This window comes from Pleurodeles waltl, chromosome 3_1, assembly GCF_031143425.1.
Source record: "Pleurodeles waltl isolate 20211129_DDA chromosome 3_1, aPleWal1.hap1.20221129, whole genome shotgun sequence".
Classification (NCBI taxonomy): domain Eukaryota; kingdom Metazoa; phylum Chordata; class Amphibia; order Caudata; family Salamandridae; genus Pleurodeles; species Pleurodeles waltl.
In genome coordinates this window covers 1704912130-1704933341 of record NC_090440.1, presented here as the reverse complement: position 1 = coordinate 1704933341, position 21212 = coordinate 1704912130, and positions in this window count along the sequence as shown.

The window sequence follows — 21212 nt, the reverse complement described above, 5'->3', positions numbered from 1 at the left end:
AATATTTACACAGTATTTAGACTAAATTAAACAATGGGTTATATAAAGAAAGAAAATAATAATATAGTTGGCCACTAGCTAAATCAACAGGGTTTCATAAATGTGGACAATGTACCTGCTGTAAACATACCACAGATGGGGCACTCAGTATCCATAAGTAGCCCTCATCAGAAATGCCATCAAATCATTACTTTAATATAAAGTTTTGAGTTTACCTCATTACATGTACCTGTCCCAAACAATATGTAGCTTCAACTACTAGACAACTTAGAAAAAAGTGAAGGGTACGTACACAAGCAATTAGAGTCGGAGACAGAAAATACTCCATGGAGGTAAATGTTTTGAGAAGGACATTTGATATGTGGGCTTGAGGAAATTAAATGCCGAACTCCGATCTGGAAGATGGATTAAATGCAAATTCAAGTTGAAAACATGAGGATATTTTGGATTTATAAACAACAAACAGTACCAAAGGAATTCAGTCTGGGTGGGGAGCACCAGACTCTTTTTAATGAAAAAAATGTATCCACATTTGGAATAATCCTTTCACTTAGATACTGTCAACTGTTTAGCCACTCCATCCAGTTGCCTGTCATTAAGAAGTTGCCTCTTATTATATCTCACTGACAAAGATGGCTATGTCTGAGCCTCAATACAACTATGAGTTAAGAAATTGTGGGGCAAATCTATCTACTTTTAATACCTCGATGGAAAAACCTTGTTGTAGTGTATGGGATGATTGAGGTACAAGGGGGTTGACATTTTAGAGAAGCTTCGTAAATATTACTAATAGTTTAGTTTAGTACTTTTTCAGTAAAGGTGTTCATTTCATTTCTTTAAATTGTGACTATTTTCTCTCCTTTAACGGATATGAAAATTTGTGTTAGATACCACAATTCGGATGCTGTGTGTTTTATTAAAATGTGAAAATACCAATTTTGAGGAACAGGAAATGTGAAATGATGTAACAAATTTAATTGAAATCATGACCAGTATTGTATGCTGCAGTATTGTCAATCCGATGTGATCCAGAAGACTACCCAGAAACCTTTTGTGGAATAAACACAAAATAATATAGTTCTGCTTCTGGGTGCCTCCACCTGGACATGCTGTGAATGCCAACATGGGATCCTATGCCGGACTGGGTAAAGACAGTAGTTTTTTTAAAATGTCATCAAGATACTCTGTGGAATCTACACATTGCTGGTCAAAAGTATGTGTGATACAGCCAAAATACATCCAATGACAATAAGGAATTTGTGTCCTAAATGGGGTGAATTTATAAGCTATTTCACCCAAGCTGAATCTGTATCTTTCATGTCAGAACCCTATCAAGGGCTGATTTCAACTTTAGAAAACGTATTAAAAATGTACAATACCTGAAACAAGGGCGAACAGTCAATGCATCCTAGTGTAAAGAAGATACGTCATTGTTGATAAGAGTCCATTTTTGAATTTAGCTTGATATATCTTTACTATCCATTTGTTGGAAAACCAATGCATGTTGAGAGGAATATCCTGGCCAATGTAAAACCCATTTTTTCATTCCTTGCTGTTGCCGTAGCAAAATTCTCAGTGCTCAGGTTTTTACATTTCAAGAGAGCACAGTTTAGGAGGATACAAACTTTAACACATATGAAATGATAAATTATAACTGACTGGTAGATTAATTCTGAATGTAGTTCTTGCAATAAGATCCCATTTATAGTGGGGGATTTCTATGGTGCACAGTCTTTATTAGTTATTTGGAAGATTTACCAGTTTGATTAATGTAAATAGTTGTTCTTTCTTTCCTATACGTTTGCAGCATGCATATTGAAGGAGAGAGAGAGAATACCTTGCGGAAGATAACCATGTGGAGTTGAGCTGACAGTGCCACAGTGATTTACTCTCTCAGCTAGTTGTATGACAGAATTTTGAGAACAACAATATTGACAAACCAGAATATTTTGTGAAAAATATAATCTACAAAATATTGAGTTTGCATAATTTTATGTCAACTACCAAAATATTAACTCAAAAATATTGTGAAACAGAAGATAAAATATATATATAAACTAATTAAACTGAAAAATTAATATATCATTATATGTAATATATTTAAAATATTAAAATACTAAATAATAACATACATTGGTTTACTATGTAATGTAAATTAACGGTATGTATATTCTTCAAAAATACAAAAACAATATTCAAACGAGTAATCAAGCATTACATTAAAAATATTAACACTAACTTAAAAGTAAAAATGAACAAACATATATATGAACAAAGCATATGTAACTTAATTTAAATATTAAAATGAATATGGTTTTCATTAAAACGGTGAGCGAAATATTTTATATATATATATATATGTCAAACATTTTCTTGTAATCACAGAAAAGGTCAGGACACTTCCAGTCAATTGTACAAAAATGTACTGTCACACGGAGTGTTCCTCCCAACGCGTTTCAGCCGTAGCCTTGTTCACGGATGGGGGAAATAAGCACAATAACCCTTCAAATACCTAAATACATCAAAACCAAAAACAGACAACTCACATAAATCTGAGCAGTCAGACTTGAAGTTTTCTACTGTGAAGTATCATGAAATGTTAATGGAATGGAGAGAGATGGGTCTTATAGAGTGGGAAGAATATCAATTCCTCAAATGTGACCATCCTAGGACACCAATTCTGTACCTATTACCAAAGCTTCACAAGGACAGTCTTAACCCCCCAGGCAGACCTATTGTGTCAGCAATGGGTTCGTTACTGGAAAACACATCTAGATATATTGATTATTTTTTACAACCATTTGTGGAGAGTTTACTCTCCTATGTTAAGGATACTACACAGTTTCTAAAACTAATGGATGGCTTAAGTTGGGAAGATGATTTTTTGCTCTTAACTATGGATGTCACAAGCTTATATACTTGTATTCAACATGAGCTGGGCCTTAGGGCGGTTAGGCATTTTATGAGAGCTAGATTTATTTCACATCTTAGGCATACGGAGATGATTTGTGATGTGATTTGGTTCTGTCTCACTAATAACTTTTTTCTTTTCGAAAGCCAAATATATAAACAACTACAAGGGACAGCAATGGGTACTTGCTTCGCTACCAGCTATGAAAATTTGTTCATGGGCTGGTGGGAGGAGCAGATATCGCTTGATGTCACTGACTATGAGGACAAAGTTGTACTATGGTGTCGGTATATTGACGACATCTTTGTAATATGGAAAGGTGATGAAAAGTCAGCCATGGAATTTGTAGTGGTGTTAAATACAAATAAATACAACTTACAATTGAGTGAACAACACAGTAAGACAGTAATCCAGTTTTTGGATGTTGAAGTGAGTATGATAAGGATTGTGTAAGAACTAAATTGTACAGGAAAGCAACAACAGGCAATAGTCTGTTAAATGCAAATAGTGCTCATCCCCCTAATTCAATTAGAAGTATTCCATAAGGCAAATTACTGCGCACCAAACAAATTTGTAGCACTAATGATAATTACCAACACGAATGCACGGTTATGTGCCAACGACTTGCAGAAAGAGGTTATAGTGATAAAATTATCAGTATAGCCAGGAAGAAGGTGGAGTGTAGAACTAGATTGGATCTTCTTTATCCTTCTTATAACATAAATGACAATGATCAAAAAATGAGATTTATTCCGACCTTTTCAAGCCAAGCTTTTAGGTTGAGACAGATTCTGAGCAAAAGTTGGCTTATTTTGCAGACAGATCCTCACCTGATGAATTTTGTTCATGATTCGTCATCTATCACCTTCCGCAGAGGGAGATCTATACGTGGTAACTTATGTCACAATATGGTGGTTAGTTCGAACAATGGGATGCAGAATGGTTCTCTTGTTTTAGGCTTCTACTGCTGTCAGCAATGTAAGGGTTGCAGATACAGTGCTAATTGCTCGGATGTCATTTGGGGCAATGGACAGAATAAGTACAGGATTCTGGGTCTTTACAACTTTAATACTGAATTCTGTGTTTATTGTTTGAAGTGTCCGTGTAACAAGCTATATGTGAGAAGCACCATACATAAGGCAAAAAAGAGAATTCTTGAACACATAAGAGCCATCTGCAATAATGATTGGAATTATCCGGTAGCAAGACCCTTCCAAGAAGAGCATCATGGTAATGAAAAACTGCTTAGCTATTTTGTGTGTGATCAAGTAAAATCGGATATACGGGGTGGTTACAGACAAAACATTTTGCAAACTTTGGAATCCAAATATATCATCAGATTCATGACTCTCTCCCCTGGGGTATTAAACTCCAGTGAGGAGATGAGTAGTCATCTTGGATAGAAATTCTGGGTATTAGTTAAGGTATATATTTTGGTTATGTCAACATGATTGTGCATTTAATTATATATTTATTGTGGTTTTGCACAGGGCTTTGAATACGGAGTGTGGGATTTTATTGGCCACATTTAAACATAGACTCTAATGCAGTGGAATGTGGATGTGTGTAAGTATACCTATGTTATATGTAAACAAACAATAATGCGCTTGTGTAATTTGGAGGCATGTGTGGGGTACTGTTAAGAAATATATATTTATCTCAGTAAGTATGAAGTATGTTATTCATGTATATTAACAGGTGAATTATGACTCTGGGATGTTAATGATCTTTTTCTTAGTGGTGCCCCATAATCAGTTTTGAACAAAAATATTAAGCAGATAAACAAACAATATAATAGATTTACCAGTGCTTTATGTGATCTAAGGTAGAGATACTATATACCACTCTAACATGGCCGCTGCTCTTCTTGAGTAGTTTGTTTTGATTTATGTGAGTTGTCTGTTTTTAGTTTTGATGTATTTAGGTATTTGAAGGGTTAATGTGCTTATTTCCCCCATCCATGAACAAGGCTACGGCTGAAACGTGTTGGGAGGAACACTCTGTGTGACAGTAAATGTTGGTACAATTGACTGGAAGTGTCCTGACCTTTTCTGTGATTACAAGAAAATGTTTGACATATTTCATGGAAATTCCCGAATCCATGGTCGGACCGCCACAACTTTGAGCCTCAGTATTTCGGGACTCTTCGGACAAAATATATATATATATATATATATATATATATACATATATATATATATATATATACGTGCACTCACTGAAAAGCAAAGGCTAAAGTGACATATTAGGTTAAAATGTCAGTTAAAACATAACATTATAAAGTAAAAAAGCAACTTAAATTAACCAATTTTAGTTTACTGAGCTAACTAAAGCTTGTGCTTCCACCATGTTATCATCAATGATGTAATTTGTGATGTTATCTGTGATGTCATCAATGATGTAATTGAATATGTCAAGTGTGGTGCAGTCTGTGAGATCATAAGCAGAGCATGTTGGCTCTGATCCATGCCCTAAAACCTAGCCCCCTGCTCGCTGCCAACCCTCCTCAAGGATATCCACCCCACATTTGTTTTTAAAGTAATTTTCCTGGTCCCTCAGGAGTCCCACAGGATAGTGATGACCTCCCCATTTTTTCCTTATACTCTTCTATGGTATTTTTTAACTTTGTCAGGACACAGGGATTGTGTCAATCCAAACTGTAATGGCAGCCGCAACATTTCTTCTGATGTTGCATCTAGCCAATCAGAGTGCTCACTCCAAAAAGCCCCCTCAGCCAATTAGAACACTTGGATTTTTAAATTCGAGCACAACTGTCAATATATCTTTAAATTGAGAACCTTAATTTTTCAAAAGCTGTTGAACAGATGTATACCAAAGAAAACAGGATGCTTTCTGTGTAAATATCTAGCTGTGTACCAAATATAGTGTAACTTCTTATGGAAATTGCATGAGGAAGCTCTATTTCAGAATCCTTTTATTCTTGCCCTCCGCTTTACAGATCACTCCGAAACTTCTCAGGAAGTAGGTGAAGTGGCTGAACTTTTTTTAAACGTACCTTAAGATTAATTACATACCACCAAAGTTATTAGCAAAATAAAAAAATGTTCTTTCAATGGAAAGTTTGGCCTAACTATACAGCCACCCGGTAATACATATATATTTATGCATATATATATATATATATATATATATATATATATATATATATATATATATATATAAAACAGCAAGATTTAAACTAACAATCATGAATAAAATATGTCACACTTTATTAAAACTTAAATACAATATTTATTTTATTTATAAATAATACAAACATTGAAGACAATATCAAATAATAAAAAACATAACAATAAAAAAACAACAGTAGTAAAAGTGCTGGCCTTCAAAGGATTCTGATTACATATTTTAACTCCCATATAACCAAATGTAGGGAAAAGTGTTGGACTTTTGAAGGGTTAGATTTACTATTTCCACTCTAATGTAAGCTAAAGCAGAGAAAGTGTTCAACTTTAGACGTGTTAGATTTACTATTCCCACTCCAATGTAATCAAAAGCAATGAACGTGTTTGGCTTTGGAGGGGCTAGGTTCACTATACCCACACCAACATAAGCAACAGCAGGGAAAATGTCTGACTTTGGAGAGGTTAGATTTACTATTCCAAGTCTAATCTAAGCAGCAGTATGGAAAGTGCTGGACTTTGGAGGGGTTACATTTACTATTCCTAGTATTTGAGTAGGGGAAAGTTATAATATTTAGAGTGGGTAAATTCACTATTCCTTCTCCTGCATAAGCAGTATAATCAGGGAAAGTGTTGAACTTTGCAGTGTTAGATTTACAATTTCTATTGCCATGTAAGCAAAATCTGGGAAAGCGTTGACCTTTGGAGCAGTTAGATTTACTATTCTGACTCGAACATTTACCAAAATCATTGAAAGTGTTGGATTTTGGAGGGGTTGGATTTCCTATACACACTTCAATCTAAACGCCAGTAGGGAAAGTGTTGGACTTTTGAGGCATTAGATGTACTACTCCCACTTAAATCTAAGAAACAGTAGACATTTTTGGACTTAGAAAGGATTACATATATCATTTAAATATCTAGCAACATAAAATTGTTAAAACATATTCAAAATAAAAAATATAAAAGCAAAATAAAATGTAATTGACAAAAAATACAAAAATAATTTAGCAAATAAATAAGTAAAGACATACATTTAATAGACATTAATAACATTACAATAGTAACTGAATAAACAAATAAAACTGAAACCAGTAATAATTATAAAATGCATATAGGAAAGTGCATTATTAAACACAACAAATAGTTTGCATAACTAATAAACAGTTAAAAAAATTACATACCTAATTACCCGTTAAATGATTAACTAACACAAAAAATGAATACAAAATAAAAATGTATACTTTAAATAACGCCCCACATTATACCCCTACAAACACTGCCACTTGGTACTAACAGAAAAAATAACATATTCAGATCACAAAATGTGCTCAAATTATTACAATAACAAACAATTAAATAATTTACATAATTATTTACCAAATCAATACTTAAATCACATAAAAATGGTAACTACACATTTAAATTAAAAACAATGCTAAAAAATAATAATAATAATAATACAAATACTTTGAATTAATAATATAATAATTATAAATCAACTTAATTAAAACATTAATCAATACAACTATATTAAAGGAAAAAATATGATACACAAAGACACTTCTAAAAATATTTTATATGTATAAAATAATATTCTCACCTTTTATTTTGTGTTCCTTGAGATTTTGTACTAATGGTATTGTGGACAAAATATTCTTTTTTGGAAACAATATTCTTGTCATTTAACCTCTCAAGTGGTTGAATACAACCCTCACAACACCATTGACCCCTAGTTTAACTCCCAGCACTCCACCTTCCTCAGCATGACCAGGTGACGTTCAGTATGGCATGAACAAAGGTCCCACCAGCCTGGCGCTGGCTGTCACATATGTCCTCCATTCTTACTTGGGTTCCTGCTTGAACCTGCTAGCCCATGGATCCCAACCTCCTTTAACAGGAGCTTAAATCCTTGTGATTGTAACTCATTCAATCTTGGGTTATACATTTCCTATTGGGGGATGAAATTAATCTTAACCCATGCCATCTTAAAGAAGGCTCCCCAAGAGCCATGGACTGTACTGTCTAGTATAACTATTGACTATGACGCGTTATTCTCTAGGAAGGCAGCCACAAAACAGGTAAACAGACAACACTCCCTGAAGAACAAAGCTGTTGGAATTTCTTGACACATTATGAAATATGAATAATAACAAGGACTAGAAAGAGGTAAATTGTGATTACTGTGACCACAGATCAGCATCAAAAACTCTATATTAGAATGCCACAATCAATACAACATGAACCATGAACTCAACCACACACCAGCAAAACAGCAACCAGCACAATTGAACACCTTGAGTACACCAGGACCATTCTTTGACACAGCAGCACATTCACTACTGCCATATGCACAAAATAGTTCATCCCCAAAAGCACTAAACACAAGAAAAAACCTCAATATCTGCAACAAAACAGTGACCTATCATAGCAAATCCAATGCTGCAAACCCCATCTCACCAAGCTTGTATTAAACAATTGTCAAATTGTATCAACAGAACATTTTAGATCCAACAACCCACACGTTCATGCAACGAATATAGTAGAAGAGGCAAAATATAACAGCTAAATGTAGGTCTCTAACAACACATCAGAAAATAGGCCTGGACACAAAAATTCCTACATTTAGAGTACATTTACAATTATGTTAGAATCTTCAAAATACCCAGAAACATTCCTGAGAAGCTGTGACAGTTGTACACTTCCAATAGTATTCACATACATAAGCATTTCTGCATGTGTTAATGCAACAGGTGCTTCTTTGTTGTGTCTGTATTCTACATGAAAACCTTTTTTGTACAAAGGGAATATGTTTTCTTGTGGAGAGCTCCTTCTCTTATATCACCAGCAATGCTAGAGTGTACACCTACCATTCCAACTTACAACTTCATCAAACCATACAGAAGAAATTAGACCAACCAACAACACCCTCATGCAATATGCACAGTAACAAACATTATAAAGGTGGTAGTGCAGTTCTCAACAGTAACACCATTATAAATATACTTTATCAGACATAAAACGCCACTTCTAGAACACGAAACACAACAATGAACTCACTCCACACCCGAATGACTACAATGACAATCATTACTGAACACACGAACTCATCAATGTGAGACACACATGACGCCAACAAAGCACCTAAGCTGCATTAGAATTAATTTCTATGTAATATATGAATAGGTAAATATACAGCCATAGAAGGATTTCATGAAGCTATTTTCGATTACTTTACTTGCCCAGAGTGCTTAATTCAAAACAAGAGAAAACACTTAGACCATCATATAACATTTTCCAAAACCATTATATAAAATGTAACAAATCAGAAACAATACTACACTCAACACATTAAATAATAACAAGTAGCACAGCAGAAAATACTGCATTTGCAAAAGTAGATTACAAACAGTCTAAATGAACTTGCTAAGCAGCGGGAAACCATCACTTATTAGAATAAACCCCCCCAAAGGGAAGACACTCTGGCTCCTCCTTCACCATTCCAGACACAGATGCACTCCTTCCAAAGAAGAAAATACTACAAGCCATTCAAGACATCAAACAGAGAGTCAGTGGCCCTCCATCAACTCATATGAGTTTTAGGATCCAACAACAATTTCACACAAAGAGCACAGTACACAACATTTAAAGTTCTAACTGCCTATTAGATACACCAACAAGCCACAACCCTATCTGTAGTCTGCATGAGACCTATATCCAGGCAAGTACTTCTTTACATATGAGCAATCATGCAAGGCTTTTTCCCTGGGACACGAAACTTCCTACATTATGCTGGGTGGTACAAAGGGCAAAAGGAACTTGTCCCTCTTACTCAGGCACACCACAAACCACACAGACTGGACATCCTTCTGAACTGTGGCTTAGAGCGACACCTTATAATGCTATTGTACAGAGCAATGAAAAAAGACATGTCAGTGCCCCCAAGCAGAGCGAGCACCGCATGGGACTCTGATTTAACAGTGCCGCTGAATGATGGAGACTGGGCCAACATCTGCAGTCATAACCATGCAGTGTCAAGCAATGCACACTTCAATCTAGTGCATTATAACGTTCTTCACAGAACATATCTAACACGCAGGAAGCTGCAACGCATAACACCTACTAGGCAAGATAAATGCCCGAGATACAATAAGGACAAAGCGGACTTCATGCATTTAGCTTGGTTCTGTGAGGCAGTTCAGGCATTCTGGACACAGGTAGTGACCGAATTCAATAGAGCAACATGCATGCCTATCGCCTGCACCCCATTGTAGTGCCTGCTAGCTCTTATCAAAAAATACAAAAACAGCAGGGTGGCTTATAAATTCCTCCAGCTGGCTTTGGTGCTGGCGCGACGTCGTGTGGCTATCCCATGGATGGGACAGAGAGCCCCAACAATAGAACTCTGGCATAGGGATGTCCAGGAATGGGGGTTGGAGGAAGAGGTCCACATGAGGCGGAGTAGGCGGAATGACAAATTGGCAGAACATCTCCAGGCATGGGGAGACATCTGCATAGTCCTTCTGGCCCCAGCTTCAGATGAGGTGGCAGCGAGTAATGACGAGTCATTCACAGGCGAGGATGGGGACGCAGACACCACTGGGGGACACACGGGAAGATTAGAGGGGCTAGAGGGGGAAAATGCAATTGGAGCAACTCACATGCTGATGTAAACTGGAGGCAATGGAGGATTGTAAAAATGTATGATCAAGATGATAGACTCTACCTCTCATAAGGTTATTGGTACTGTGTATGACGTCTCATTGACTGCTGCATGTTGTTATTTGAAAATTCAAAATAAACGTTTAAAAAAAAACTCTTGTCTGCATGAAAGCCCGAGCACATGCAGAAATTTGCATTCGAGGTGGCCACAAGTGCCACAAAGCAGTACCAATGTCAGATGTCTGCTACACAGATTGGGGGGATTATACAGTATTCCCTGGAACCTAAGTATGACTAATGCTGAAGAATCAATGGTTACTACGGTTTGATTTAGTGGAAATAACTGATCGTTTAAAGATAGTAACAAATAAATAGGTTTCTATACAATGACTGTGAGAAAAAAACTGGATTCATCAATGTCTCCTATCAAGAAGACATATTGTTCATGGTGAGAAAAGATCCTCACTCAAGTAAGAGTGCTGCATGTAGTTCTGTGTACATTTCACCCACACACGAGTTTATTGCTGTCCTCTGTTATTCCTCTAGGCACTGTGCTACCAAACCATATGCATGGTCACTCACTGTTTGCACCAGAGTACACGTTCATATGGTGTGCCATTTGTACACCAAATCCATGCAACCAACTGCACAAAATGTGTTCCATTCAGTGCAGGCACCAACTTTACAACCCAAGTCGTTCTCCTTTCAGTTGTACCTCATTGCACTGGTATATGGCATGGAACAGTGGCAGAAGAGTGCAGAACAACCACACAAAGGGGAAAGATACCTCACTGCTGAGAGTTTCTATAACCTCAGTGCAGTTTCACCCTTTGTCTTTCACCTCCCCCTAATAGACACTAGCGTCCTAAGCATCTCATTCTATGGAGCAAAACAGAGGAGAGCAGGAGTGACATACCGGGAGAAACCTTTTCTGCTCCCAATGGCCACCACTCTCCCCTAAAAACAGGCACATCTCTTGACTCTCTCCAGGAACAAGGACTCAAAGGGGCAGAAATGGGAGAGTGGATCTATACAAAACTAAGGTGAGTAGATAAGTCAATAACTGCTCACACAATGGTAGAACATATCAATCTATTCATCCATGGGCATATGGGGTTATAACTTGACTATTCACCTCCGCATGGGACTGGACATCTATGCCTGGTAATGTGGAGTTATACCTAGATAGACAAGGCTCTACTGGTAATATATGAGTATATCCAGGCACAAGGCCATAAATAAGCATGTCCTAAGAGGCTACAGCTGGACACATGAGGATGTTCTTAGGCATATTATTCTTTGCTGGTGAAATGAGATTATACCTGGTATATGAGGTTGCACTTATGTAGGGTATGTGTGTCTATTTGGATGAATATTACATGTTGCCCATCTGGTGATTTTATGTTATACTTAGGCGTTAGAGGGTATTCTTGTGATTATGAGGTTGTGCTGGGTATATGGACATATATCTAGGCACACAAGCCTGTACCCAGGAACACAAGGTGTTGCTTAGGCATGTGATGGCTCTGTTAGAGTTTCTGGCATATAGGCCCTCATTATGAGTTTGGCAGTCAGTGGATCGCCGCAGTGGAGTTGGCGGTCACACCGCCATGTGCCTGGCGGTGAAGACCGCCATATCACAAGTACTGGGAAGGCACCTGCAGAACACAGCCAAGTTACTGTTTGGCCCGCCACAGCGGAGGGGCCAGCGTGGCTGGCGGCAGCCATCTCCAAGGGCGGTGGTCAGGCAGTATCCCACAACCACATTACTAGGTTGGCATTAGCCAGGATTTCTGGGGCGGATCCACCGCCACCAAAAGCCTGGCGGAAATGAACAATATAAAAGGGAATACCCACCTTCAGGATGCAAATTGCAGCTCCTCCCAATACTCTACCTGGCCATGCAACTCCCGACCAGCGACGGCGACCAAGACACCAACCGTAAGTACACCGGCCTAGCACACACTGGAGGGAAAGACGTTAGTACACACACATGACACTGGAAGCCATGCCCACACACACGGGCAAACAAACATCCATACCAACACACACACACATGCATACACGCAAATACCCACAAGCACTACACATACATGTGGAAGGAAATCCAGGACTAGGTAGGTACCATTGACACCAACGGTGTTGTGCCGCATAGATATAATAAATATTAAAACTGTTTATAAAACTATGAACATACAGGCCCAAGGGCCAGTCCAAAAGTCCAACAGTGCCCCGAGTTCACTGGGCACAAGGTGATGCCCCAACTTGAGTCCTGAATGCAAAGTGCAGAACTCCACAGGGCAGGGGCATCAATGGGGTATACAGGTACCTCAGGAGTGGGGCAGGGGGAGACTTTGGGCTTGGAGGGGGGTCCTTTGGTCTGGGCTAGGAGGGGTGTCCTTGGGCTTACCCTTGGAGGGGGTGGGCTTAGCTGGGGGGGTTGGGCTTGGCCTTGGAAGTGGAGGGAGTGGGCTTGGCCTTGGAAGCGGAAGAAGTGGACTTGGCCTTGGATATGGAGGGAGCGGGCTTGGGTTTGGCAGGAGGAGCAGTGGACGTGACAGGGGTGGAAGTGGCAGGTGGTGGAGGGGAACGTCGAGGGGCAGTGGTGGACTGAGAGGCAGAAGTCAGGGGCCTCGGAAGGTTAGCAAGGCAATGAGGGGGAACAGGGACTGGGGAAGTGGTGGGGAACAGGGAAAACTCCCTGAGGAAATGTTTTTTTGGAGACAAAAGGGAGGTCAGGGTAAGGACATTTGGGAGTGGAGGGAGTGGGTATGGTTGTGAGGTGAGGTGTGCAGGTGCGTGGGTGGATGAAATGTGTGTGCTGGGGGACTGTAGGGTGGGTGAGTGCGGGCATTTAGATGTACTAGGAGGAGGTGGGGAGGAGATGCAGGGAGATGGCAGGGGGGACTTGTAAGTGTATGTTGGTGTGGTGTCTGCAGGTAGGGTGGATGTGCTGCATGTGGGTGTGTTGACAGTTGTGGTGTCTGTGCCAGTGGTGTATGGGGTGCATGAATGGGGTCAGACAATGTGGTGATGGTGGCAGTGAGGGCACATGTGGCAGGATCAGTGAATGATGTGGTGCTGACTGCAGGTGTGAGTGGTGTACTGACTGTGAGGGGGGAGGTGGTGGGGGAGTCGGTGCAGGGTGTGGATATTGTCATGTTTGCATGTGTCTGTTGTGTGTGTGCATGGCGGTGGTGGCGTCTGTGGTGCTTATGTCTGTCCTTGCATAACGTGTCTGTTGATGTGGATGCATGTGGGTTAGTAGGTGTGCCTTGGATGGGTTTGGGGAGAGGGATGTGGGTTTGGGAACAGGAAGCTGGAGTGGGGACGGAAGAAGAAGGCACACTGGCTGTCATCAAGGAGGAAGCCAGAGCCTAAAATGAATTCTGTAGGCCAGACAAGGCACAGTGAATGCCTTCCAGGAACGCATTGGTCTGTTGCATCTGGGATGCCAGTCTCTGGATGGCATTCACAATAGTTGTCTGCCCCACAGAGATGGACCTCCGGAGGTCAATAGCCTCCTCAATGAGGGCAGCAGGGCTGCCTGGGGCCGGAGCAAAGGTGCCTGCGGTGAAGGAGATGGACACCCTCTTTGGTGAGCGGGACGGGCAACTGGGTGGGGAGCTAAAGGGAGGGTGGTGCTGGTAGGGGGGGGGGTGGGCAAGGATGGTGCTGGGGTGGTGCCAGATGGGTTTGCCACCGCCAGGGAGCTGCCATCGGAAGAGGAATCTGAAGATGGTGTGCTCAATCCTGTCTCCCTGTCTCCCTTGTGGCACTCAACAATGCACATGGCAGGCCTACTTGGCTATTGTCAATTAGCACTTTCACCACTTGGCACACCCATCCCCACTACACATGCAGTGCCTGTCAGCTTATTGAGGTTCTGGGATCCACCCCTGGCACAGTGTTTGGCACAGACTCATCACAATGGCCTGACACCCCATGTTCAATCATCCTGTTGCCATGAGCTGGCAAGCACATCTAACTAGTAGGTGGCCACACAGTTTCAACATTGAAGGAAGCTGCCCTGCTACCACTGAGAGCATAGCATTGCCCACACCTGAGATGCCAATCCTGCCCAGATGGACACTACCTACAGTGGACATCATTGTACCAAGCACCCATGCCACAGCTACCCAATGGTGCCCACCCAGAGCCACTATAGCGACACATGTAGCAAGTGAGAGTGGGTACTGACCCCCATGTGGCTGCTGTGCTGCCCTCAAGCACCCATCCACCTCAGGGTAGGCCACTGCCAATATGTGGGCCGTTAGGAGAGTCAGGGTCTGACGATCACCCCTCCCTCGTTGGGAGGACGTCCCCAGCTGGGCCTCCGTGGTTCCGGGCCCAGCATCACAGGTCCTCCCATCGTTTTCTGCAGTGGGTGCTCCACAGGGAATGGACCCCCAGGGTCTGCACTTGCTTGGCGATGGCATGCCAAATCCCCTTCTTCTGATAGGCGCTGACCTGCATGGGTGACACAGACAGAAAGACACAGTCATGTAGAGTGGCATCCCTGGGACAGCAGTGGACAGCACACATCACACTTCCACACCCACACATCCCCAATGTAGCCTTAGGCCCCTCACCCATGCCCATGCTCCAGACACACTGCCACCCAACAAGGCCCCCATCCCCAAGTGCACAACTCCCATTCAGGACAATGACATTGAGCTCACCTGCTGGTCTGGTGCTCCATACAATTGTACATACAGGGGCAGGACCCTATCCACGAGCCACTCCAACTCCTCCTGGGTTAAGGCTTGGGCCCTGTCTCCTGCAGCATCTTGGCTACCAGAGTCAGAAGACAGTAGCACACGCAGTGGAGGTCTTCAGTGCATGAGATTCAGGAGTCAAGTGAGCATGAGCACATGAGATGGCGGTCACGGCTGCCGCTGACATCACTCTCACCACCAGTGGCGAGCACCATTGGCTCCTGCCTCTCATAAGCAACAGTGTTAACCAATGGTAAGTTGCACGGCGGTCGTGACCGCCTACCACCGTGACGTGTTACGCCGGCAGGATGAGCTCACTTCCACCTTTCCCATGCATGCAGGACAGGCGGCTGCCATTTTACTTGTCCAGTGTGTGTTGTGGGTGAAATGTTAGTGCGTCATGGGTGACTTTTGGTGGCCTGTGGCCACATCAACACAGTCTACACAGTCTATGGTGCACGACATTATACCCACTCTCTCCTGTTTCCAGGTACGATGTAAGGTTGAGGATGAGGAATGCACCGGTGTACAGGCCCCTAGTCGACCTTGCCACCCTGGAGGAGCGTCATGTCATCCAGACCTATCACCTGAACCGTGCTACCATTATGGAACTGGTGGCCCAGTTGGAGCCAAATCTGTTACCTGCCATTCGCCATCCCAATGCCATACCTTGCACAGTGCAGGTGTTGTCAGTCCTCCACAACCTTGCCTCAGGCTCCTTCCAGGTCACAGTGGGCCTGGCAACAGGGATGTTGCAGCCCATGTTTAGCAACGTCCTGAGGGATGTACTATGTGTCCTGCTCAAACATCTGGGCAGCTACATCCGGTTCCCCCAACTTGCAGAATTGTCCACTGTCAAGGCTGCGCTCTATGGAGTGGCACACATCCCTCATGTCATTGGGGCCATTGATGGCACCCACATTGTCTTGGTGCCACCCAGGAGGAGTGAACAAGTCTATAGGAACCGCAAAAAATGTCATTCAGTTAACGTGCTGCTGGTGTGTCTCGCGGATAAATACATCTCCCAGGTGATGCTCTGGATCCCAGGCTCTGTGCATAAATCCTTCATCCTGCAGAACAGTAGCATCCCACACATGATGGCACCACTTATGAGGGACCAGGCCTTGCTCATCGGTATGTACCCCATGCATATGTGTGCCCCTCAGCTCTCTGCACTCTTGTGTCCCTGCCTTATCGCACCGCCGGTCTTGAAATGCCTATTGCCTCTGTGCACACAGGTGACTCTGGCTATCCCAACCTGCTCTGGCTTTTGACACACGTGAGGCATCCAGCTACAGATGCAGAGGACCGTTACAGTGAGGCCCACAGTCGTACCAGATGGGTCACTGAGAGGTGCTTCGGCCTGCTGAAGTCGGTGTCTGCATATCTCCGGGGGTGCCCTGCTCTACAACCCACAGAAGGTGTGACATATCATTGTGGCCTGCTGCATGCTGCACAATCTGGCCCTGAGGTGTCACATCCCATTGCTGGATGCAGTGGAAGTGGTAGCTCTACCAGCAGTGATTGAAGGGGACATGGGGAGTGATGAAGAGGAAGATGATGAGGATGCAGCTGACTCCAGGCCAGAGCTGATTCAACAGTACTTCAACTGAGATGCAGGTGTGTGTGTCAACTCTCTGGTATGTTGCCTCAATGACTGTCTGCCTTGTCCCTGCTACCACCTGTTGTCTGTGACCACTGACAGTATTGGTTTCAGCTCTGCCCTGTCTGGGTTGGTGAGTGTCACATGTGCCTATCACTTAGGTAGTCACAGTGTACAGGTCAGGCCTATAATTAGGCAGCTGTTGTGCTTGTGCACTAGTGCCATCAACATTTATGTACAATGTTCCCTGAGCTGGCAGTTCAAGTGCTATGTGTGTGCCACACAGGGTTGTTGCATCTGTGCAGCATCCATCCTAGGAGTCGACATTGGGTGGCAGTGCTACATTGTTGTTGGTGGCAGTGGGTATGAGGTCAGGTTTGGCGCTGGGTGCTGTGAGGGTGGTACCATAGGGTTGGTATGTGTTGCTTTTGTTTGTTGGTACTGGCCATATGGTTGTGGACTTGACTGCCATATCTGCCCTGGATTTCTGTTCCTACTGTGTATTTGTGTTGAGTGGGCATCTGTGACTCCTACAGTGATTGTTGTCCCTGACTTTCCCTACTTTTAGGACATTGTAGTGGTGTACGCTGGTCCATGCCTGACCTGTTGCCTCCCTTGACACATATCTCCAACCACTGACTTCTCCACGATCGACCTCCCTGCATTTTGCTACCCCCTCTGTCACCCTCACATGCATGTGCTGGGCGATGGGTTGCCAGTTACACATGTATCGGCAGTTCCATCGCACTCAAGACCTAGGCAGTAACTGTGCTCAATGGTGTTTATTTGGGAGGGACTAGTGCAAGGGCTGATGAGTGGGGTCATGGCAGCAGAGATCATCAGAATGAGTTTGCCTTCCTCCTTTCCGGTCTACAGCCACCAAGACCATCTGTGGGGTTCCCCAAGGATCCTCCCTCAGCCCCACCCTTTTCAATATCTACATGGCTCCACTCGCCAACATCATCCACCCCCACGGCCTCACCATCATTTCATACGCTGACAACACCCAGCTCATCATCTCCCTCACGAGGAACCCATCTACCACCAAGAAAAACCTACACGCCGGACTCCTCCTCCAGCAAGCCACCTCAAATTGAACTCAGAAAAAAACGAGATCATCATCTTTGGTCCCAACAAGACAGCATGGAACGACTCTTGATGGCCCGCCACCTTTGGACCACCCCCACCACCCACACACGCAATCTCGGCATCATACTGGACTCATCTCTCTCCATGATTCAGCAAATCAACGCCATATCATCCTCCTGCTTTAACACCCTCTGCATGCTATGCAAGACTTTCAAATGGATTCCTTTAGAAAGAAGAACAGTCACCCACACCCTCATAAGCAGCAGACTGGACTACGACAACGCCCTCTACACAGGGACCACAGCAAAGCTTCATAGAAAACTCCAGCGCATCCAGAACGCAGCCGCACGACTCATCCTCAACCTCCCTCACCATGAACACATCTCCGCCGACCTCAGATCCCTACACTGGCTGCCCATCAACAAAAGGATCATTTTCAAAATCCTTGTCCACGCTCACAAAGTCCCCTACGACACCGGACCGGCCTACCTCAACGAACTAATCAACTTCCACAAACCAACTCGACAGCTCCGCTCCGCTGACTTCGCCCTCACTACAGTCCCCCGCATCCAACGCACCTCCTCTGGCGGCAGATCCTTCTCCCACCTCGCCGCCAAAACCTGGAACTCCCTCCCCACCAACCTACACAAGACCCAGGACCTCCTAACCTTCAGAAAGCACCTCAAAACATGTCTTTTCGAGCAGATTCCACCCACCCCCAGCACCTGGAGACCCTACTGGGTGAGTAGTGCGCTTAAGAAATTTGTTGATTGATTGATTGAATGGTGAGGCCAGCTGTGGGTAGTCCAGGTCCAGTATGCCGGCCATGGGAAAACAGACACATGGTGGACAGTGGACAGGGTGTCTCAGTCACACTCAAGGGAGAATGTTCAGGAGAGGGTCACTTCCTAGTGGTGGTCGTGGTCTTGGCATCATGTCTGGCTAGATGTCTGGTTGGATGTCCTCGCTTGCGTGGGGGTTCCTCAGCTACAAGGGTAGGGGTGCTAGAGTCCTGCGGGTCCTGTGGTGGGCCCTCCATATCACTGGCTGGCGCTGACATGAGGGCACGGATGGGATGGGGCCTGTTGGTGGGTGGTGGGCTCAAGTATGATGGTGGTCAGGTCCTTGAACACCCCTGCTATGGTGTCCTTGGTAGCACTGTGGGCCTGCCACTGTTGCATGGCCTCCTGATGGTATTCCCCCCTGCAGCCTCTGGGTCTCCTGCACAGTAGCGAGGATCTGGGCCACTGTGTCCTGGGTCTGCTGGTATACACCCAGGACTTGGTTGAGGGCCTCCTGGGCAGTCAGTTGGTGTGGCTGCCCCGAACCTTGAACCACGGTTCACCCTCACACTAACCCTGGGCCCTGTGCCTGTGCCCCTGGCATAGTGTGCCCACTCCCAGTAGTAGCTGGACCTTCATTGTCTGGGGTGTGTGCTCTTGACTCTGGCCCCTGTACTATGGGGCACACCTCTGATTGTGAGCACAGGTTTGAAGTACAGGGGCTGGCTGTGGTGTTGTTGCCACATGGGTGGGGGCACTGGAGGTCTGCTGTCCAGTGGCCCCAGATTGCCCAGGCAAGTCCTCCCCATCCAGACATCCAGTGGTGCATTCATTCTGGGGAGGGCCTGTGGTCCCTGTTGTGATGCATGCAGTGGCTCGACTTGCTTCCCAGTGATGTCAATGACAGCTGCTGCACTACAGACATTGATTAAGTGTAGGGGTTTGTGGCATGGTTTTCATGTGGCGTAGGAGGTTATGGATGGTGGTTGGCATTGCTGTCATTGTCATGTGCTGGGACGAAGTTGTGGCAGCCAGTTGGTGTGGGCTGTGGTATGGTTGTCCATGCACATGTTCCACTGTGCAGTGGGTCTGTGATGTGTTGCAGTGTGGGTTGAGCTGGATTGTGGGAGCTGTGGTTCTCCATATTGTGGTTGACATCCGTGCATTAGGAGTGAGGGAGTGGGGATGGTGGGAGTGGGGTGGGGTGGCATGCAGAGGAGGGGCCTGGGGTGATTGGGACAGGTGCAGTGGGGTGGGTTGTAGTAGGTTGGAGGGTGGTGCGGAGGCATGCAGGGCAAGGGTGGTTGGTGCTTGGGGGTTAATGCTGACTTACCAGAGTCGAGCCCTCCGCTGATGCCAGTCAGGCCCTTGGGTTGCATGATGTCCAGGACCTTCTCCTCCCAGGATGACAAGTAAAGGGGAGGAAGTGGGGGCCCACCGCCAGTCTTGTCGCTGGCTATCTGATGCCTGGATGCCATGGAATGGACCTTCCCCCTGAGGTCATTCCACCTCTTCCTGATGTCTTCCCTTGTGAGTGGGTAGGTGCCGACTGCATTGACCCTGTCGACTATCCTCTCCCATAACTCAGTTTTCCTACACATGGATGTTTGCTGTACCTGGACTCCCATGAGCTGTGGCTCTACTCTGATGATCTCGTCCACCATGACCTGCAACTCATTGTCGGTGAAACGTGGGTGCTTCTGGCGTGACATGTTGTGCAGTGGGTATGTGCAGTGTGGGGTATGTGGTGATGTGGGGATGTTTGGCTGTGGGTGCTGGTGGGCTGTGTTGAAAATGTGTGCAATTGTTGCAGTGTGATTGTCTTTGTTGTGTTTGGGGTGTGCTTCATGTCGAGTGTGTCTGCTCGTATTTGTCGCTAGAGATTGTGGGTGTGTGTGTGGGGGTGTTATATGGTGGCGTGTGCAGGTGAGCGTGGTGTGTGTATGAGTTTTAGGTGTGGGATATTCAAACTGGCCAATGTGGTGTTGGCTACTTTCAGCTGTGCCTTTTCGTACCGCTGCGGTGCGAACCGCCTACAGTTTACTGCCGTACATGTACCGATGTGCTGGGGGTCGAAATGGTGTCGGCATGGCGGTCCGGCATTTGTTCAGTCACTATTTCGCCATGGGTTAGACTGGCGGTGTAGGTTTGTGTCTGTTTTTGGGCGGTTTATGTTTTATGACTTATGATCCGGCGGTCGCTATACCGCCACCACAGTTGGTATGGTGGCACCATTTCACATGGCGGTCTTTCCCAAAAACCGCCAAACTTGTAATGAGGGCCATAATGTCTGTACTTTGGAAT